Source organism: Trachemys scripta, chromosome 4 (genome assembly GCF_013100865.1).
Source record: "Trachemys scripta elegans isolate TJP31775 chromosome 4, CAS_Tse_1.0, whole genome shotgun sequence".
NCBI classification, from domain to species: Eukaryota; Metazoa; Chordata; order Testudines; family Emydidae; genus Trachemys; species Trachemys scripta.
In genome coordinates, this window is record NC_048301.1 from 29,242,323 (window position 1) to 29,265,563 (window position 23,241).

At 40.0% G+C, this 23,241-nt stretch overlaps 1 protein-coding gene across 4 annotated transcripts in view; it reads left to right on the forward strand.

The window, feature by feature from the left end:
* The window catches only part of BTBD7 (BTB domain containing 7), a 112,537-nt gene that overhangs the window by 11,931 nt on the left and 77,365 nt on the right, over positions 1 to 23,241 (forward strand). The window contains exon 1 of one of the 4 annotated variants that reach the window (XM_034768060.1): positions 15,291 to 15,388. The exons of 2 other annotated variants lie outside the window; for them this stretch is intronic. The gene's annotated coding sequence lies outside the window, so the exon portion shown is untranslated. Of the gene's footprint in view, positions 1 to 15,290; positions 15,389 to 20,438; positions 20,652 to 23,241 lie in introns of those variants that run through there. One more of the 4 variants, XM_034768059.1, reaches the window with a different exon arrangement.

A 23,241-nucleotide genomic window follows, 5' to 3' on the forward strand; every position in this document is an offset into this window, starting at 1 on the left:
CCTTTAAGACTAACAGATGTATTGGAGCATAAGCTTTCGTGGGTGAATGCCCACTTCGTCGGATGCATCTGACGAAGTGGGCATTCACCCACGAAAGCTTATGCTCCAATACATCTGTTAGTCTTAAAGGGGCCACAGGACTCTCTGTTGCCTAATAGAGGGAAAATTTACTTTTTGTAGTGACCAACCACTTCGTCTTTATTCAGGCCTAATTTGATGGCGTCCAGTTCTGCAGTTTCTCATTGAAATCTGTTTTTGTATTTTTTTATTGAAGAATTGCCACTTTTAAGTCTTATTGAGTGTCCAGGGAAATGTAAGTGCTTTCCTACTGGTTTTTGAATGTTACAATTCTTGATGTCTGATTTGTGTCCATTTATTCTTTTGCATAGACACTGTCCGGTTTGGCCAGTGTACATGGCAGAGGGGCATTGCTGGTAGATGATGACATATATCACATTGGTAGATGTGCAGGTGAACGAGCCCCAGATGGTGTGGCTGATGTCTTTTGGTCCTGTGATGTTGTCCCTTGAATAGATATGCGGACAGAGTTGGCAACGGGATTTGTTGCAGGGATTGGTTCCTGGGTTAGTGTTTTTGTTGTGTGGTGAGTAGTTGCTGGTGAGTATTTACTTCAGGTTGGAGGGCTGTTTGTAAGCGAGGACTGGCCTGTCTCCCAAGCTCTGTAAGAGTGAGGGATTGTCCTTCAGAATAGGTTGTAGATCCTTGATGATGCTCTGGAGAGGTTTTAGTTGGGGGCTGTAGATGATAGCTAGTGGCGTTCTTTGTTTGGCCTGTCCTGTAGTAGGTGACTTCTGGGTACCCTTCTGGCTCTGTCAATCTGTTTCTTCACTTCACCAGATAGGTATGGTAGTTTTAAGAATGCTTGATAGAGATCCAGTAGGTGTTTGTCTCTGTCTGAGGAATCAGAGCAAATGCGGTTGTATCTTAGCCATTGGCTGTAGACAATGGATCGTGTGATGTGGTCTGGATGAAAGCTGGAGGCATGTAGGTAAGTATAGCGGTCAGTAGATTTCCGGTGTAGGGTGGTGGTTGTGATCATTGCTTACTTGCACTGTAGTGTCCAGGAAGTGGATCTCTTGTGTGGACTGGTCCAGGCTGAGGTTGATGGTGGGGTGGAAATTGTTGAAATCCTGGTGGAATTCCTCAAGGGCCTCCTTCCCATGGATCCAGATGGTAAAGATGTCATCAATGTAGTGCACGTAGAGTAGGAGCACTAGGGGGTGAGAGCTGAGGAAGTGTTCTAAGTCAGCCATAAAAATGTTGACATACTGTGGGGACATGCGGGTACCCATAGCAGTGCTGCTGACTTGAAGGTATAAATTATCCCCAAATCTGAAATAGTTGTGGGTGAGGACAAAGTTTAGCCACCAGATTTGCCGTGACATTATCGGAGATACTGTTCCTGACGGCTTGTAGTCCATCTTTGTGTGGAATGTTGGTGTAGAGAGCTTCTACACCCATAGTGGCTAGGATGGTGTTTTCTGGAAGATCATCAGTGGATTGTGGTTTCCTCAGGAAGTCAGTGGTGTTTCGAAGATAGCTGGGAGTTGTGGTAGCATAGGGCCTGAGGGGAGAGGGTGCCAATGCCTAAGATGATGGGGTGCCCAGGATTCCCAGGTTAATGGATCTTGGGTAGCAGATAGAATACCCCTAGTTGGGGCCCTAGGGGTGTGTCTGTGTAGATTTGTTCCTGTGCTTCTTCAGGGAGTTTCTTGAGCAGATGGTGCAGTTTCTTTTGGTAACCCTCAGTGGGATCCAGAGGGTAATGGCTTGTAGAATGTGGTGTCAGAGAGTTGCCTAGCAGCTTCTCGTTCATATTCTGACCTGTTTGTGATGACTACAGTATCTCCTTTGTCAGCCTTTTTGATTATCAGTCTAAGGCATGTCACCTTTTGGTGTCCTGCTTTTGTCTTACATGCTTAAGAACATAAATTTTCTGGTACAGATACATAACTCTTTGCCTAGTACATGTACATACATTTCACAATATTGATGACCAGTGTGACACTGACTTTTATTTGAGACCTCACATAACGTGTGGTGAACTGGAATATATGCAGCAGATTCATGAGATTTCTGTAAGCCCTCTGCACCCCCTTGCAGTTGGCCTTAAGAGGTTCTTGAGTCACAATTATTTTGATTAGAATGCCAGTTGCAATTAATAAGCTGGGATTTTCCTAGGTTTTCTAGGGATCTGTTGTTTTTACCCAGTTGCCCTATTTTTCACCTATAGCTTTTTGTATTTTTGTGGAGAAATATTTTTGAAAACATGACAGCATTCACAGTGGTGAGGTTCATCTGTATTAAAACTGAGGTAGATTAGGTCCTGAGGATCCTTGCCAATAGAAAATGTTCTCAGTAAGCCTCTATCCTTGTAGGTTCAAATTTTCTTTCTTTTTGAACACAGAGCTGGAACTTGTTTCTTTTGACATATGTTAGCATCTTTGAATTGGTACAAGCTGTAATCATGATGCCAGGATCACTTTTGCTTCTTTCTCACATACTCATCACACCACACATTCCCAGGGCTTATCATAGTTGCTATACTCACCAGCACCTCCACTGCTGATATTAGTGAAGTGAAAATCTATGCTTGTCATCTGTATGACAACAAATTTGGGTAATGTAAACTCTAACTGCAGTTCCCTATTTCTTTTGGTATACCAGCTTTTGTTCCACTGGCTTTCATAGATTTTTTTTTAGGGCTTGAAGGGACTACTCTGATCATCTAGTCCAGTGGTTTTCAAACTGTGGGTCGCCACCCAGTACTGGGTCATGGAATGTAAGGCACTGGGTCGCGGCGGCTCTGGTCAGCACTGCTGACCGGGCTGTTAAAAGTCCCGTTGGCGGTTCTGTCTGGCTAAGGCAGGCTAGTCCCTACCTGTTCTGACACCGTGCTGCGCCCCGGAAGTGGCCAGCAGCAGGTCCAGCTCCTAGGTGGGGGGGAAGTGGGGGCGCAGGACTATGTATGCTAACACCACCCTGAGCACTGGCTCTGCACTCCCATTAGCCAGGAACCAGCTAATGGGAGCTGGGGAGGGCGGTGCCTGCAGGCGGGAGCTGGACCTGCTTCTGGGGTGCAGTGCGATCCGTGGTCCCAAGACAGGCAGGAAGCCTGCCTTAGCACCCCCGCTGCGTTGTGGACTGGGAGACGCTCGAGATAAGCCCGTGCCCCAATCCCGCACTTCAACCCCCAGCCCTGAGCCCTCCCTAAACCTGGAGCACCCTCCTGTGCCCCAAACCCCTCATCCCCAGTGTCTGCACCTCCAGCCCAGAGCCCTGACCCCCTCCCGCAACCCTGCTAACCGTCGGGTTGCGGGCATCAACAATTTTCTTCAACTGGGTCGGCAGAAAAAAAAGTTTGAATACCACTGATCTAGTCTGATCACTTGCATAATACAGACCATAGAACCTCACCCAGTAAGTTGTCTTTGAACTGTAACATTTTTTAGAAAACTATCCAGCTTTGGTTTAAAGACTTCCAGAGATGGAGAATTTATCCATATGTCCCTAGGTCACTTGTTCCAGTGATTAAGTACCTTCACTGTTAAAACTGTGTACCTGATTTTTAGTCTGAATTTGTCTAGTTTCAGCTTCCAGTGCCTTTTTCTGGTAGATTAAAGAACTGTGTAGTACCAGAAATCTCTTCTCCTTCTAGGTACTTATGATTGTCACCTTTCAACCTTCTTTTGTATAAGTTAAATTGAGTTTAAGTCTTTCTATAAGGCAACACTTTCCATACTGCAGATATTCTTGTAGCTCTTTTCAGAACCCTTTCCATTTTTTCAACATTCTTTTTGAAATGTGAACACCAGAACGAGACACACTAGTCCAGTAATGGTCTCATTAATGCTGTTTACAGAGATAATTGCACCTTCTTTCGCCTAACTTGATACTTACATATACATGGATCACGTTCACCCTCTACTGTAGTGCATTGGGAGCTCCTGTTCAGTTGATTATCTACAATGACCACTAAGTCCTTCTCAGTGTCACTGCATTCCAGGATACAGCCCCCCATTTTGTAAGTGTGACCTACGTGCTTTTTTCCTAGGTGTGTATGACTTAGCATTTGGCTTCATTAAAACTGATGATCAAATGAGCCCACCTTACCAAGTGATCCAGGTCAGTTTTTATAACTGACCCCATTGTTTATCACTTCACAGTTTGTTGTCTGCAAATTTTTACCAGTAATTCTTTCTTCATTAATAAAGTTTGAGTAGCCTGGAGCCAAAAACTGATCCCCACAAGACTCACCCCTGCTGGGTGGTGATTCCTCTATTAAGGATTACTTCAGCCAGTTTTGAATCCACTTAATATGGTCTACATTGGGTTTTTTATATGGTGCTAATGTTTTAATTGGAATGTCATATGGGACTAAGTCAAATGACTTACAGAAGAATATTATGTCAACACAGTTATTTTTATCAACCAAAGCTGTAATCTCATAATCAAAAAACAAGACTTGTCATCCTGTTTACCCTTTTTAAATACTGGCACATCATTAGCTTTTTTCCTAGTTCTCTCGTTGCCTGTATTACAAGATTAAAAACAGACAGCAATTATTCAAAGAGCTCCTGGGTCAATTCTTTTAATACTCCTGCATGAAAGTTATCTGGTCCTGCAGATTTAAAAAAAATGTGAAGTTATCTGGTCCTGCAGATTTAAAAAAAATGTGAAGAGCTGCTGTTTAACATTCTCCATGGTTACTGATGGAATAAAAAGTATCATTATCACTGTATGTCTGAATACATTTTGCTGCTTTCCAAATGCAGAACAGAAATATTTAATGATTATTTCTTTTCTGCATCGTGACTGACAGTATTTCTCTCTCTCTAGTCACTGCAGCCAGTATTTTGAGTGGTACTACTTTAGGAGTTGCCTCAACAGAATGCTCTAAAATAGGTATTATCTTCTCCCAGACAATTCTTCAAAAGAGGTCAGAAGTTGGTTTTCCTTGTAGGATTTACCACATGACTTCACCTCAAAACAATCAAAGATTGAGATGATCTAAAAACCAAAGAAATTGTGTGCTATTGTAGCTAGTCTTTATGTGTAGCAAGAGTAAAGCTAGGTAGGTATGTCTTGGATTACAGGTCTGTCTCCTCTTATGCTGGGGTTAGGTTCCGCAGTCGGCACGTAAAGCGAAAATCACGTATAGTCAAAATTACATTGAGTGTAATGGTGGGCGGAATCGCCCACACTACAGGCAGGGCCGGCTCTGGCTTTTTTGCCGCCCCAAGCAAAAAAAAAGGGGAGCCAGAGCGGCAAAGCAACAACAACAACAAAAACAGGTTGCAGAGCAGCCGGAGCGGCGAACCAAAAAAACAAACAAGCAAAAAAAACCAGGGTGCAAACTTTCAGTGCCACTTACTTGGCAGCTCGCGGCTGCCTCCCCCGGCTGTGCTGGCGAGCCTCTGGGCAGGCGGCGGCCGCACTCTGGCTAGTGGGACTCCCTGCGCTTCAGACATGCCCCGGGCAGTGGAGTGCGCGCCCCGGCTAGCCGAGGGAAGAGAGAGAAGGAGGGTGGCCAGGGCTTCCTTCAGCCGGGGCGCTCGCCACTCAGCCCCTCCTGCCGCACCGCCTGAAAAGTAGTCAGTCGGAGGGGAGGGAAGGACGTGGGCTGCTGGGCTTGCTGCAGACCTGGCACCGGCTGGGGCAGACGGAGCGCACAGCTGCTCCCCTCCACTGCCGCCCCCTACAGTGGCGCACTGAAAGTTGTCGGCCAAACAAACAAAAAAAAAACCAGGCAGGTACAGTATTTAAATTGTTTGTTTTTCTTTTTTGTTTTGTTTTTGCTGACCGCGTAAAGCTGAATTCACGCATGTTAAATGCTCATAAGATGTGACAGACCTGTAGTTGTAGTAAAGGAAGACATTTCTAAAGAGCCCATTCTCCTTTTATCATTTCTGACTATGTCGTCTGTTCAGCCTGTCAGATGCAAACTCCTTTTTGTTGTCAGAGGTCGAGAGCTGCCTTTTTCATCTCCCTCAGGCCCAGCTGTTGAGTATCAAAACTGGTTGCAGAGCATAAAGATGTGACACAGGTGACTAATGTATAAAGCATCTCAGCAATATAATGTGATTTGGTGTATCACTGGGAGGGAAAATTTTGGCTTTTATCTTATGTATTTTCTAATGTTCACCTCTGGAAATATTTTTTCAAAAACCAACACTTTGATTTTGACCTCATTTTCCTCAGCCAAAAGGTCAAAGTGATTGGGGCCTGGCTTGCATATTACATGTCCCTAGCTAGAGTTGCTAGACTGCGTCAAGCTCAGTCTGTCTAAAGTTTACATTTTGGTACAGTTTCCTCTTATTGGTATTTCTTAATATTGTGTTTATTAACATCCACTCCTTTATAACAGAAATATTGTAAAACTTGTTTTACAGCTTAGAGAAATTTAGTATACAGACACACACAAAATTTATAAATTGGCCTAAGGAAGTCTCTAAAGCTGCTTTTAGTCACTTTCTTCAATTTTACATTGTGAGTGATGCTTTTCTACTCTTCTTCCATCCCGTCAGTTGGTCTTTCATTATCTCATGTTTAGATCCAGACTTGTCTCTTACATCTAGATGCATAACCTGTTCATTAGTTGTCCTATCAAAACTCTAAGCAATATTAAGCATTTCTCCTTTCCCCTCCTATTTCCCTTATTTTAATATCAAGTTTAACTTTAACTATTTTTGAAGGGGCTTCTCCCTCCTTTAGTAAATGGAGTTCTCAAACTATCAGGTTTTGTGGTGAGCAATTACCTCTTCCAGCAAACTCCAAAAAGTTCACTAGATTGTTAAGTAGTTATCTTTTTTTTTCTTCCCGCTAGCAAAACTGATTTGATGGATTAATTTTTCTAGTACCAGAATTTCCCACACCTTAATAGTCTACTTTATATTAAATCTAAAATATGGCTAGAGTAACAAATTTTCTATAATTCATTTTAGGATGCAGATGCTGAAGGCAATTTTATGCAAGTTCTGCTTTCTAAATTAATCATACTAGTTAGCTTGGTTCTGCATAGTAGTATTTGTAGATCAAGTCATGAAGCAGGAGATCTGAATTCAAATCCTTGGCCCGGTCTCATTACCCAAAGACAACAGTGCAGGATCATGTCCAGCTTGATAAATGAAATACAATCTCTTATTTAAAAAAAAAAAAAAAAAGACTTAAGGGTTGATTTTGCATCTTTAATCTCCAGTGACAACAAATGTCCCAGGAAGTATGTTTAAGGGGAGCAACGGGGGGGATGGGTGTCAAGAAAGCACAGGAATGGGTGGGAAGCCAAATTGATGTCAGGGTATGTCTTCACTGTAAGCTTAACCTAGGCTTTTACATGGGATTTAGACCAACCGCCCCATATCCACACACACAACCCTTATGCCCAGGTTTATATGTGCTTTGAACCCAGGTTTGCTTGCCCAGCGAGAGGTATAGGTTAGAAACACAGGTTTTGTTGTAAGGTGGGCTCAAATGTACTTACACTGCAGAGGGGCAGCAGCTGAAGCCTGGGTTATGAAGCTTGGGTTTTGATAGTTCTTCAGTGCCAGTCCACAATGCCATACCCCAATTCCCTAGGTCTATATTTTCTGTCCCTTCTACCTACTAACTTCCTATTCATCTCCGATCTACTAGAAGCAACCTGCTGGTTTACATATACCTGGTCAGTGTTTAAGTCCTCATTCCACATGTCCTGCTCCATTTCTGCATTGATCAGCTTAGCTGAATAATGTGAAAAGATGCCATCCCAGTGTGCTGCTAGCTGGCTAGAGGATCACATCAGGGTTCTGGTAGCCCTCTGGTGCAGGTACAACAAATAATGTAGTTTTGAGATGCACCCGAAACTGTCCTTTTCAAGAGGCTGCTAGAGGAGGTGGATCCAAGTGGCCAGCTATCCAGTGTTGGGAGTGAATTAAAAATGTCAAGGGTGCCTATCTCAAGGCAAAGGATACCAATAACAGCCGGAACAGCTGACTGGTGGCCATCCCTGGGACCGCCAGAATAGCGGCTGGAGTTGGGTCACCTACCCTGGGGCGGGAGCAGCAGCAGTCAATCCCTGCTGCAGGAGCAGTGGCGAGGCTGGAGCTATAGTGTGGCCTTAGCTTCAGTTCACCCTTTCTCCATCCCTGCATGTGTGATTTAAGATGGATTCCAAGCTCTGTGTGGGGGGGATGCATATTAAACATGCAACTAATGATTCAGTCGAGCTATGTTTGAACTAATTACTGGGGGATGGGAGGAGAATCAAAGCTGGGATTATGGGTTTAGCAAGCATAAATGCATATTTCCACAGACTCCTCATCTTATAACTTTGTACACACTGGTGTACTATTACGTAGTTATACCAATACTAGTATTAACTCCAGACAGCCTGTATTTTAAGTCCCAGTGGTTGTACTAAGTGGAAAAAGTCCCTTCGTGATTGTGGTACTTGGTCTCCTGATGCTGTCCAGGCCTGTGGGTGGGGGAAGGAAGTTGTGGTGTACTCAAGCTTCTGTATCTTGGTTAAGCATTCTCTTACTGCTTGCCTGAATTTTTTTCTCCACTCCTGCCTGGCTGGTGTGTTTTTATATTTTAAAAAAAAAAGGATATTATATACTTATAAGTCTATAAAATATGCTTTTTTTTATGTAGGTGACCCAAGATGGTTGGTGATATTCCTGGGCAGACCACTCTTCCAGCGGCTGCCCTGTAGCTTACCATCTCTGTTTGTTGATTTACAGTCAGCACATCATGAGATATCTACTTTGCACAAACACAATAGCAAATAAACATATATCTACACATATGCGTGCATGCACACACACTGCAGTAGTATGCATCATTATGCTTCTCGAGGCATATTACCATGTGATGCAAGGATGTGGGCAACACAGGCACACAAGAATCCCTAATTTCTCTTGCTCACCTGAACTCCGCCTCAGTGATGACCGGTGCAATCTCTGACTGCCTATATTGGACTTGTAAACCAGCAGTGTCTTGAGTCCACTCCTAGTGGCAGCCCTCAGCCTTATTCTCACAGATGTTGGTGTCCTTATGCCAGACACCAAGAGGCATAGGCTAAACATGCACAGGCCGAATGGGTACTGCTAGCAGAAAAATTGCAGACTCAAGGCTTGCGAGGCACATGAGCTCCTGAAGTGGAGCACCCATAGGGACATGCATCTTGAAGAACTGCAGTTCCTGGCCTCCTCTTATGGTTGACCAAGACCTTCATGATGATTTGAGTAATGTCCTTGCTGGTTGACATATGCTCCTTGTGCCGGACAAACAGTGGGTAGAGAGATGTCATCAGTGGCTCCAGTGCAGTTTGGAAACCCCATTCTCTCAAAGCAAGCTGTTTCAGACAGACTAACTGTGTCTGCTACCTATGGGTAAAACCACAAAGCTCCATCACTACAGCACTGAGTGAGCTTGCCAACATCAAAGTGGTTAGGCATGGACCTGTGCAGTGTAGGGTTGCAAACTTCCAGATGGCAGTATCAACCCACTTCTGGATTGGTATGGCCTCCCTTATTAGCATGATCTGGCACTGAAAGGTCAGGGCAAGATCCTCACATGTCGGTCTACTTCCTCATGGGGAAGTTCTGGAGGCACTGCTGATCTTCCCAGATCTGCATGATGATGTAATGACACTACAAGTTGTTCTGCACCAGAAGTACCAGTCCACGTAAGGTAGGTGGCATGCGTCAGCTGTCTCTGCTCTGCCATATCAACATCTAGCTTGCATGATCTTTTTCATGAATACCTGTGGCTGCCTTAGGAGGGTCACAAACAGCTGTTGAAGTGCCCTCCACCATATCACATACCTGTAACTGCATCCTGCTGAAACAACAGTGCTGCCAAAAGTAGGAAACAGTTCATGCAGTTGACATGGGAACCGTGCTTTGGCCCGGATGGAGAGGAAAGAAGTGAGGAGTGTGTTGAGCCAGAAGTGTTTTATGCTACTGTGGTGGCAGGCTGTGAATACTTCCACACAGAGACTTGGGAAGGACAGACAAGTTTTCCCACAACATACTGCAAAATAAATCAGAGTGGCTCGAGTTAGTGAGGTACTAAGAAACCTGGGATATGCCTACAGAAATCCTAGCCCTTAACTTGGCCTACTGCAGGGCCAATGTGGCTGCAGCTACATGGGGATGAGTCAAGTGTGGCTCTGAAGTCCTGCAGATGGGTTTGTCTTACGACAGTGCCTAAACTTGGATAACGTGCAGAGGAGATCTACCTTACGTAGATACCAGTTAAAATGTTTAAAGCAGGGTTAATTGGCTGAAGCAGGGAAACGTATTTAACATTGCATGTGCTGCCTACATACCAATATGTCTAATACATTTTAGAAACACATTTGATAGGTCTCTCAGAATGGAAATGTTGCTGGACTGTCATGTCAGGCAGCCCAGGTGACATTTATTCATACCATACTCCATGGCAGCTTCATCATACTCTGGGGCAGGAGGTGGGGAGTTATGGTTCAGTCTCAAAAAAACACACTCCCTCCCCCCCCACTAAATCAACAAACAACATTTGAATAGACATTTATTAATACAGTCAGTGACTACACATTTTCTAATGCTATCAATTTGTTCTTTTGTGTATATATAACAACTATTTAACATTTTACAAAATTGCAAAGACTTTTCTCAGCTACCTATTGATTTCTAGGTATATCCCACTGTTGTAATGTACAAATCTGAGAAGATTTATGCCTCAAAATATAGCAGTGAGGCATCTTAACTTCTAGAGTCTACTGAATAATTACTCTGAAACGAAGAGGAGGTCATTGAATGTGGTTAAAGTATGTCGCTGCAAATACTTTAATTTGGAAACTATATACCAGTTAGAGTCTCTCTTATTCCCTTTATTATTATTATTATTATTAATTAATAAATTATATATTATTGTGTGAGTAATATAGAAATTTCTTTCCCCTCACTTTTTCACCTCCACCAAGTTTAAAGGCGCTTTTACCATTTTGTGAAATAGAAAGGAAGAGCAGCAGTGGAAATTTAAACTGGGGATCAAGTGGCAATATATGTTAACTGGAAAGTGTTTCCTTCACTTGGAGGAACAGAAAAAAGAACTCAAGAGGGAGTGCTTTGTATTGTTCTCTTCTAACTGTTTGACTAAAAAGCCATGTTGAGAGTCTTTAGAGGTGCATGTTCAGGGATGACCATTGCAGATAATGGACGACTGTAAAGAAAAATGTGAGATCTTGGATGAATCACCTTCTGCTCCCTCCGCTCCCCAACACATACCCAGAGCATGCAGGATAAAATGAAACGGGGAAGGGAGAAATTGTGGGGACCAAGGGAAGGATAGCGTATTTCATGAAGTATAAAATAGGGCACAGATGACTGTGTTTCATTTTTAAGGGGTAGATTGTAATAGTGTCTTTCCACTAATAAACACAACCCAGTTGACTGGTAATAAAAATAAATAGAAATTTCCCCTCCTCCTCCTCCACACACAATATTAGAATATACCAGCCCTATCCAAAGAGAGAGAATGCTTAATTTGTGGTGTGGGACAATTGTAAAGGTGTAAGATATCTGGCTTGGGGAAGGATAATCACTCTGCTCAGGGGGCTATTTTACCACAATAAAGACAGTCTACTTATTCATTTTGCCAGAGGTTCTAGTAGTTACATGTCAAGACTGATGATGCATACGTTCACACATTTTGAAGTATCTGGGTATTGCAAAATTCAGTAAATGAGTTGCGTGTATATATAGTACTTTTCAATAAAATAGTTATCCATTTTAGGCTTTTAATAAACTGACATGAGTATTTGACACTCCCTGGATTTTTATGTAAAATGTCTGTTATGATTGTCTTCATGCGATAAGACAAGGAGCGATCACTTCAGAAATCCAGAAAATGCTTGCTGTAGGAAATCTGGAAGACATAACTTCCTCTTCTTGCTAGGAGAAAATGTAAACAAAGATCCAAGTTTGCTATCTAAGTGCTAAAATGGTTCTCTGACTAAACCTTTCATTCTGAGCTTAATTGATCCCTTTTATTCTCCCATCTAAGAGCAGCCTATTTCTTCCTCATCAACACAGAATCTTCTTTCAAAAGGAAAAAACCTTATGAACAAAGTTATAGCTGGTTGCAGTCACATTGAAAATTTGATGTAGATAATAAGGGGCTGGCTTAGCTCTTAATATGGTGTGTTTCTGACACTATCTAGAGTTTGTGCTTGTGTATGCAGATATTGTAGCACTCAGAGATCATTGTGTTATGTTTCATTATGTACATGTGCTGAAACGATCGATGCTGATAACCCACTAAAGATCTCTTTACATAAGAAATTACAATATATAAATTTTTTGTAGCTAAATGATAACAGCCATGTTGACTTCAACTTAATATAAAATATGGGGGGAAATCCTTTTGCCATATGGAAAAGGACAGCATAGGATGGAAAAGAATTGTAATGTGTACACTCTTAAATTAACATTAAAATATTATAATAGGGCCATCCGATTGTATGTTTGTTATTTCAGTACAAACAATATCTGAGATCAGAATGTCAGTGTTCTTGCATTCTTTTAATGTGAAAGTGGCTAAATACAAAAAGTTTCTTTGTCTGAGATCTTGCATATCAGGTTTTATCAAGGAGGGTGTGTGTATACATAACAACTGATTTACAAACTCCTGAAGGTGGGTTTGTAACTGAAGCTCTTTTCTTAGTGGGTCCTAATAGCAGTTACTGTTATGTAATTTGTCCGTGTTTTTGAAGACTATTCTTGGTTTGCAGGCAACTTGAGTGTAGCTTTTTTTTTTAGTGTTTTTTTAGTTAGATTTTCTTTTTTGAAACAAAGGCTAGTAAGACCATTTATATAGCTGTCTAGGCTGCTTGTATGGTGAGATTCCTGCATATCATGCTGACTAATCGTGTCTCATTCCTGTACACTGTGTGTTCTCTTGTCCTATACTTAGATAGTAAACGCTTTGGGGTAGGGACCATGGTTTTGTTCTATTTGTATGGCACCTAACACATAACTGCCATGTGGAGGGAGAGAAAATGTGGCTTGTGTCTCCCCAATGCTTCAGAAGAGAGAGACTAGTATGTTGTAATATTTGATGGGTTGGAAGTTGGAAGGTGGTGAGGGGTGCCTATAAACAGTGATTGTTTTCCTGGCACCTTTTATGAAACCATGGGAGATTGCAGAGACACACCAATGGAACTGTTTTCTACAATAAAGAGCTATGTTCTACTTTACGACCTTTATATGCACTCCTTTGTAATTTAAATTCATACTGTTGGATTACATGCTCCTGTTGTAGATGTATTTAGTTATAAGGGTGTATAGGGTTCTGATCATCCTCAGTCTGTTTGGAGAGAAATAAGTATACTGTATTAATAAATAGGGTAATTCAATATAGCAAATGTTTCTTCCTCATCCCTTCATTCGTGTCAGAACAAAAGGAAAGAACAAATGCATAAAGAGAACATCTTGGGCTAGGTAGAAGTTTCAGCAGCTCTTGCAGATGAAGCATACCTACAGAAGAACTGCATCTTGACTGAGAATTCGTTCAGCCAAACCACAGAACAATGCACCTTGCAAAGAAACTGTCAAAAATGTAAATTATGAAAAACAGGTGAAAGGTAAACAGACTTGTGGCTTTCTGTTTGTATAAAAAAAATTAGTCTTCCCAAAGCCCTCCTCCCAATCTATTAAAAATTACTTCTAGTTGTGTTTTCCAATTAACATGGAAAACATTATTACCCCTGAGCTCTTGTTTTAATATTTAGATCAGCATTTTCATAAGAAAACATAGTGTAAGTAGTACTTGGATCCTGCAGTTCTGTTTGATAGTGTATGCAAAATAAATCCTTTCCTTTGAAAGGGATTGAACTAGAAATCGTGAATAACTAACCACAGGCTGGTTTGTTTGTATTTTGTTTTTTTTAATCATGGTAGGATCACTTGTTTGGCTGAAAATACCAGGCTGTGAATGAACAGAGCACAGAGTAAAGAACTTCGCTCACACAGTTTTTTCTTAGAGGTTAGACCCTGATGCCTAGATACCATAAAAACATAAGAATGGCCACAGTGGGTCAGATCAATGGTCCGTCTAGCCCAGTGTCCTGTTTTCCGACAGTGGCCAGTGCCAGATGCTTCAGAGGGAGTCAACTAAACAAGGTAAATTGAGTGATCCATCCATTGTTGCCCATTCCCAGCTTTGGGCAGTCAGAAGTTTAGGGACACCCAGAGCATAGGGATGCATCCCTGACCATCTTGGCTAATAGCCATTAATGGTCCTAACCATGAATTTATCTAATTCTTTTTTGAACTCAGTTATACTTTTGGCCTTCACAACATCCCCTGGCAACAAGATCTATTGTGTGTTATGTGAAGAAGTACTTTCTTATGTTTGTTTTTAAACCTGCTGCCTATTAATTTCATTGGGTGAACTGGTTCTTGTGTTATGTTAAGGGATAAATAATACTTCCCTAATCATTTTCTCCACACAATTCATGATTTTTTTTTAGAGACCTCTATCCTATCCCCCTTTAATAATCTCTTTTCTAAGATGAACAGTCTGTCGTTTTAATCTCTCCTCGTATGGAAGCTGTCCCATACCTGTAATCATTTTTGTTGCCCTTCTCTGTACCTTTTCCAATTCTAATATTTTTTTTATTTTTGGAGATGAGGCAACCAGAACTGCACACAGTATTCAAGGTGTGTGTGAGAACCATGGATTTATATAGAGGCATTGAAATTTTGTCATATCTGTCCCTTTCCTAATTGTTCCTAACATTCATTTAGCTTTTTTTGACTGCCCCTTGCATATTGAGCAAATGTTTTCAAAGCATTGTCCACAATGACTCCAAGATCTTTCTTAAGTGGTAACAGCTAATTTAGACCCCCGTCATTTTGTGTGTAATTGGGATTATTTTCCAATGTGTATTACTTTACACTTATCAACATTGAATTTTTTGCCCGAGACCCAGTTTTGTGAGATCCCTTTGTCACTCTTTGTAGTCAGTTTTGGACTTAACTTTTGAATATGTAGAATAGCACAGGTTCCAGTACAGATCCTTGGGCAACCACACTGTTTATCACTTTCCATTGTGAAAACTGACCATTTATTACTACCCTTTACTTCCTATCTTTTAACAAGTTACTGATCCATGCACTATAAGATACATAAGTTTTTTTTTTTCAGTTAAATAGCTGTATGCTACAAGAGCTTTGAGTATTTACCATGCAAATGAGCATATTATGTATCCCGCTTTTTTTCAGAGCTCTTGTGTCCTCTACTGCTACAGCACACCAAGTTTTTTAGAATGCTGTAAGGTTAGCCAACCTTGTTGTGGAACCAGAAATACATATTTTTGTCTTGGAGATTTATCAGCATAGTAAGTAACCTCACAGAGTTCATGTGTGCTTGATATTGCGTTAAACTTATTAATACAATTAATATTTTGTGTATCTTCTGTAAGTAAATCAGGCAGATAATATAATTACCACTAAATACTTTGATCATCGAGAAAATCCTAAATATATGGAGGCTAAAAGAAAGGAAAGCAGCCTTCTTTTTGTGCTTTAGCAGCAAGTTGTGGAACTCTGGATGCTCAGATAAGCATGTTAATATACATAATCTAGTTTGTTATAAGAGCTATGACAATAGCATTTATTGGGCAAACCTGCTACAATCTATAAATAATACTTTCCTATTTTGAGGTATTGTGAGACATTTAGTTATTAGTGTTAAGCCCCATAGAAATAAAAGCAAATCTATTTTGGTGGCCCAGAGCATAAGAATTCTGGATTGCCTTTGTTTGTGTACTTGTTTGCATGCCAATTCCAAGAAAACTGTTTATTTCTGTTTTATGTGATATTGTTAGTATAAGCTCTGAGAACAAACCAAAAGTGCACATCTACACTTAAGGGTTCTTTCAAATTTGAATTGTGAAAGGCTTTAACAAGTATTAATTGTCACATCTTTTTAAGAATGGATTTCCTCAGTGCATAAGAGAGTTGCTGCTTTTTGGAAGTGAAGATGCCATATATTTATATTTTAAAAAAATCTGTTTATGTTTGGGTAATCAACTTACTGATGCTTACTAAATGGTTAGCACTGTAAACATACTGTACAAGAACCCCAACGTCTTCTCTAGTAGGTTTTTGAATCTTAAGGCAATTTTTCTTGGCACTTTGACTATAGTATGCTTGTGCTGATAATAGTGGCTTTGCCTTGCGCAGTGTTTCTAGTTGGGCTGCATATTTGAAAACTAATTATAGCAGTTGCCAAACAAAATGGCTGAAGCTAATTATATGCTGTGGAAAATATAAACCGAATTCTCAGATATTTGACTCAACTAGAATGAAGACTTATCATATAGCTGTCAGTTTTTTTTCAAGGGGGGGGAAAAATCTGTCCAAGCTATTTCCTAGTTTGGTTTAAGGTTTAACTGATTCTTCCTGGAAAAGTCATACAGTAAATAAGAGTTATGGTTTAATAGCATACAGAGATATGCATTAAAACCAGCAGTGTATATTATAAATATACAAGAAATTTAAAAGCACATAAAAAGTTTTCAACTTTGTTTTTAAGTCTGAAATATTCCATGACAATTATATTGTCCATCTTTACTTTGCTAATGTCCCTGCGGTATATTAATTGTATTAAAAAGAGGATTTACTTATTTTATTTTGTGCACTTAAAAAAACAGAAAAAGAATACTTCCTTTTGATTTGGCCAGAATGTTTTTTTTTTTTTTTTTTTTTTTTAATTTCAGATTTCTCCAAAATGTGCCACAGTAGCATATTTTTTCAGAAGACATTGTAAATGCCGGAGATCAGCTAAAATTAGGGGGATTTTCCTCATTTTTCATGTTCTTTGTAAAGGTGTGCAGTTAGACTTGGTACTGTTCAGTGATATTTGCATAGGTTTTTTGTGGGGTGGGGGCTGGGTATCTTTAATGCTGTTGCATAGCACAGATGTAAAGACATTTTGTCTTTGAGTCAGATAAAATGAAGCAACTTTCTAAAAATGAAAAGTCATTGCAGAAGACATACAGTCGTGTGTAATTTGAACAGAAGTCCTAAAAGGTAAAAACGGTGGCTTTTTGTTGAATTTGCTAGAAGAAAAATGCTTCATGTTAATCAACTTCTCGAATGAAAAATGAATGATTAAAGTCTTGCATGTAAATCTGATCTATGCAAGTAGGTTGATTTTAAAGTTAGAGCACGTGTGTAATGAGCTGGAAGGACTGCTGTGATAAGATTGAGATTCAGTTTGTCAGTATATTAAAACATTAAATTGTTTGGGAGTAGCTTGGTACAGTATATAGGGACTTTGTACTGCTATTGTATTAGTCTGCTGTATAGCACAGCATTTTATTGTTGGCTTTGTTCTGTCTGGCCATTTATATAAATGTTGCCCTTTTGGGGTGTGGGCAGCAGAATCCTTGGATTTAGCATTTTTTGATTGCTGCTAGGACAGGATGTGTGTTTGAGTCTCTTTGCAGACCATCACAGAGTATCATTTTGAGCTGCATTGATCTGGTCTTGGGAGTCAAATTCCAACTTTACCTAATGTGAATGGCCTTGAAAATTTGACTACTTTTATGAATACACCCTCTTCTATTTTCTTTCTCTTGTGTAATGCACCTTCAAGGCTACACATGTGACATTGTGGGTGAAGAAAGCTTGGATGCGGTTCTCACCACTATGGCACCAGAGAGCTTTGCTGGTGTTTCCTTCTCACTTAAGCCTTGTTGTGAAGGCCTTAGAATGAAGGACCAGGGTTACTGTGTGTTTTTTGTTTTCTCCAATTTGTAAAACACCACTTTTTTTTTAAACAGGGAATTTTTTTTTTTTATCCTAACTTCATAAAGGAGCACATTGTCCAAAGCTTGTACTTCTTCAAGAAAGTCACAAGAATAGTCTTTCCTAGTACAAGTACAACTGACTAATTAGGCCTACTCTTTGTACTTGCTCCTTAGTAACCTCTGATACACTTTTATGTCTAGTATGAAGTGTATCCCAAGCTACTTTGAATGTGCAGGTTTCTTAAAAATGGTCAGAAATGTAAATTCAGCTGTCCTTTCTATTGTGATTTTTGCTTACTGTTTTGATGCAGAGAACTGTGAAACAGCCTCCTTTGCAAGCACAGATTTGGAGCTATAGATTTGGACTATCAGGTTTTTAATGCTAAAAACTCAAGATTACTTTCCATCAGCTATGTTTCTTCCTTTTTTTGGTCTAAACCTATGACCTTGATATTTGTGGTCAAGCTAGGTAATTGAAAGGTTCCATAGTTTCTCTAGGTTTTTTTTACTGTTGTGTTCAAATGCTTTAACTACATCAAATCAAATTTCTACAAGATTAACAGTAGTGTCAGCCTGTAGTTGGTTGGGCCCCTCCAAAATCTCCTTCAGTTGGTTTTGTTGAATGTAGCACCTTCTGTATCTTACCTCTGTATTTGGCACTAGGGCAATCACTGTTGAACTAGAATGTCTAGTGTGAGTGTCCACAATACAAAAAGGATATTGATCAGTTAGAGAGGGTTCAGTGAAGAGCCACAAAAATGATTAAAGTTTTGGACAACATGCCTTATCATGATAGACTCAAGGAGCTCAGTCTGTTTATTTTAACAGAAGCTCAGACTATATGATCACAGTGGTCCCTTCTGGCCTTATAATCTGTGAACTCTCTTTTGCTCTCTGTGTAAAATGTGTTCATTTTCAGTTGTTCCCAAACTTTAACAACCTGTGAACCCCTTTCACTAAAATGTCAAGTCTCGTGAACCTCCTCCTAAAAATAAATATTTCCAGGATTTTCTCCTTTACCTGAGTATAAATTATAAAAGTAGTGATCTTGTAAATACAAAATTTGTTTTTATAACATGCTTATTACACACTATTTATTAATTATTAGTTATTACAGTATTTTATTACATTATGAAAACGGCAACACTCTTCCAAGATCTCACTTTTGTAGCTTGTATCACTTTGAATAAGCCTGTTATAAGACAAGGTTCCTGTATTTCATCAAGGAGTATCAGGTGTGAAACAGCATGAAGGTATTTAAGAAGCCAGCTCAAAGAGTTCCTCTTACACAAGCATTCAGGTCTTGAGCAGTCCAGGCAAACAACGCACGTTACAACAAAGCTTAAACTTGTTCTTCATAATAATTTTAAAAATAATACTAGCTGCCTATTTAATTTTAAAATCAGCAACAAATATCCATCTCCCTTTCCATTTCTTTTAAGGACTCTTAAAGTTTAAATCTCCTCAATGTGACAGATATGCTTACTTTGATCTGCTTAGCTCTTAGAAGTCCAGGGGTTCCAGGCTGTTGGCCCCGTGCTGCCCAGGGTCCCTAGGGATAGCTGTCCGCCATTAGGACATTTTTTCCTGAGAACCCCCTGTAACATTTCATGAACCCCCAGGGGTTCATGAACCCTAGTTTGGGAACCACTGATTTAAATGGTAGAAATAAAAAGGCACATCATGTTGATGTAAGTAACTTACTAGCCTGTTTAGTTTTAAGAGTAGGACATTTCATAATTCTCTGGCGATAACTCCAATTCCAGAAGAAATATATAGAAGAAAAACAAGCTTTCAAAATATGAGGGGGAGGAAAATATCAAATCTTCTGTTGTTGGCTGTACTTCATGTTTTTACACTTCATACCTCTTAATTAAATCCCAGTGGTTAACAGAAAATTGCATGAAAATGTGGTGTTAATAGGTGACTTGTATACAAAAGCATGGCTGTTCAGTCTACACACAGTTCAGTCTACACACAGTTTGTTAGATCAAAGTTTCAGGTCCAGTGACTTTCAGCAGTCAGTTCAGATTCCTCAGAGGTTAGACCCTTACATAGTCTCTGGTTTTGAAAAAATTGGGAAGCTTGTTATATTTCAGGCATAGCAGCTGACTTTGACTGGACTTGTTAGATTTTTATCTTTCTTTTTCATTTAAATAACAGTTTAATCTGTAAGCCCCTCTTGCCTTCCAAATGGTGTTCGAGAGAACAATTGAGGCTTCTGACCAAATCAGATATTGCCATTTTCACGGATCTCAATCTCTACCTTCAAATACTAGTTAGTACATTGCAGACTTGTTGATATCAAGAAGTTGGGCACAGTCGCTTAACTCTTGTGTATGTTCATGTATTCTATATGGTGTCAGCTATCCTTTTTCTGGATGTTTTCCATCCTCAAAGGTCAGCAAGTCATTTCAGTTCTCTTTTAATAGCAAATAATTAAATGAATCTATATAAACTTCAGAAATATAGCTTTCTCTTCTTCCCCCACCCCACAAAAAAGAGAAACATTATTTCTGCTGACAAAAATTCCACATTCAGGACTTTTTGTTTCCCTGCAATATATATTATCAAACACCTAAAACAGTCAAAGGAGGGAAGCTTCATATTCCATTTGGGTGTTGGTGATAACTGGTGTAAGGAGAGATGAAATCTTGAATTTATAAATGAATGTTGAATACGTGTTTATGATTTGCCATAGCTTTCTCCTGTGTCTATTGATCTCCCTGTGCAGCTGGTCTTCACCACAGTGTATCGGAGGCATCATTGTCGAACATCACTATGGTTTGGCTGAGATTTTCAGCCAGATGGATGATTTCACTTCACACCGGCAAGGCTGACTACGGTACTAACTGGCTTGGCTCAGCCAAGTTCAGATGTAAAGATGTGGCCCTTATGCTACTATATTACTGATTTAACAAAAAAGTAATTTTAAAAGGCTGAAAATAATCAATTAACATTTACAAAAGTATTCCATTATACTTACAGTTCAGGTATGCGGTTAACGACCATACTGACATGAACATTCAATAGCTTTAACTTTGATCTATAAGATATAATTAACTATATATAGGTAATTTAAATCTATTCTAATTATATACTTTCATTCATACATCTATATCTTGGGCTAAAGAATTCTTTCAATATAAACATTACAAATATGCAGCCCTTTCCACATATATCTCTGTGCTATTTGCATGGTAGCTGGTGAAATTCCTATGGTTTCCATAGAAATGGCCATGCAACACCAGAAAGCAACTTCAAGAACAACAAAGAGACTGCTAAAAAGGAGATAAAACAGCAGACTTTCAAGCCTGAGGTTTTGGTCAGGTTATGCAAAGCATATTTTACTGGATGTTTCACTAAATTCCTCCCACGCTGAAACCCCATGTATATAAATGAAATTTTATTTATTGTGGAGTGACTGTTTTGACACAGCTTACATCTTCTAGGATGACTTTTTCACATTAGATATTCTAGATTTGTTGAAAGGATTCACTTTGATTATTAATAGTATTTAGAATATATAGCATCTAATATTTTTGTAATCCATCTCTGGCTGAAATTCGCTTATTCATCTAATACAGTTTGGGAAATTTTAGCAACTACTTTTTAGTGAATGTATGCAACACTTGAGCAGCTTTAAATATTTGTGAATTCTATTCTATCATGTAGATTTACAGGCCACTTGCATGTCTTGCTCATCCAAATATTTCATTGACTTCAGTGGGGACTTTGGGTGCCCAAGAAACTTGTACCAAGAGTTTTCAGTCAATTGCAATTTAAGGACTTGTTACTGTGAGGTGCTTAGTGCCTTCTGCAAGGGTGCTGAGCATCCTCAACTTCATTGACTAAGGCCTTGGCTACACTCGCGGATTCACAGCGCTGCTGTGAAGCATGAGTGTTGTCGCACCGCCAGCGCTGCGAGAGCTCTCTCGCACGCTGCAAGTACTCCACCTCTCTGAGGGGAATAGCTTGCAACGCTGCAAGCGAGCGTGCAGCGCTGCAGGCGCTGATTACACTGGCGCTTTACAGCGCGCATTCGCTGCGCTCGGTGGGGTGTTTTTCACACCCCTGAGCGCAGCAAGTGCAGCGCTGTGAATTGCCAGTGTAGCCAAGGCCTCACTGTGTCTTGAGGGTACTCAATACTTTTCAGGATCAATCTCCAAGTACAACTAACACAAAAGAAAAATAGGGCTGAGAGAACAGAAATTAAATGACTGTTTGTAATTGTCAGTAGCTGTGACAGCTTTACATTCACGTCATGATATTTAAGAACAGAAACAGGAGTACCTTGTAACCTTTGCTCTTTAGTTATGCATACTGGAAGGCACTACAGTTGCTGAATAGAGAGTGCAAGAAAACAAGAGTATCTTGTTTATAGAAACTAAATCTACTTATAATTAACCCAAATTTTGGAGTTGGCAGAAAAAAAGTTCAAACTCTGCCATGGTCTTTTGTTTGACAGGTTTTTTCTGAGTCCCTGTGCTGTTTGAGACAGTTTTTTCCCCCTGTTGCTTATGTACAGAGCTTGAAAAACTTACACTTACTAGCCCAAGCCCTAAGCCTTCTAACTAGAAAGAAGAATGCTGGTACTATCCTCCACCTTCCCTTCCCCACCACAAAAGTTGTTACCCTCAAAGTCATGTCTTCTGTGATTTAAAGGAATAAAATGTGTTTGCCAGTGTTAGAATTATATACAGTTATCTAACTTTGTACATTTTAATGCAACTTATTAAGGCAGGTTGAACAACAGAACAAAAGTTAATTGGGGGGGGGGAGGGTTTGTACTACTTTAACCTTTATACCGGTATAGTTAAAGCGATACAAGTTTTGTATGTAGATTAAACCCTTAGACTGTAAGCTCTCTAGGGCAGGGGACTGTTTTTTGCTTTCTATACAGTGTCTAGCACAATGGGTCCCTAAATCTTATTGGGGTTCCTGGGCTATTATAATAAGGCATTTTGTAGACACCTTTCAACTTAGACATTATAAGTACATAATTCCCTCCATCCAATGCATCTGTGTGTTCATTGTGGGGTAGGATGTGCACCTTAGGCTGCTGATATTCAGTTGACAGTTAGGCTATTCCCTGTGGTGATAAAATGTTAACACTGCAAATTGAAAACAAATCTAAACAGATCTTCTTGAGAAGAGAATTTAAATAAGCTTGTGCCTATACATAGACAAAGAAGTGAAGAAACCATGCAAAAAGATAAGCGAAATTGGATAGAAAGTAAGGCTAGTGAAGCTGAAGAAGCAGGGGAAAGAAACCATAAAAGAACAGTCTCCACAATCCTGAAACAGTTAACAGGATATGGATCAAAATTCAGAAGTATCCCAGTGAAAGGGAAACAAGGAAAACGCAGGAGGAACAAGAAAATACATGGGTAGAACACTTCAAAGAAGTGCTAAACTGACCAGAACCAATTACA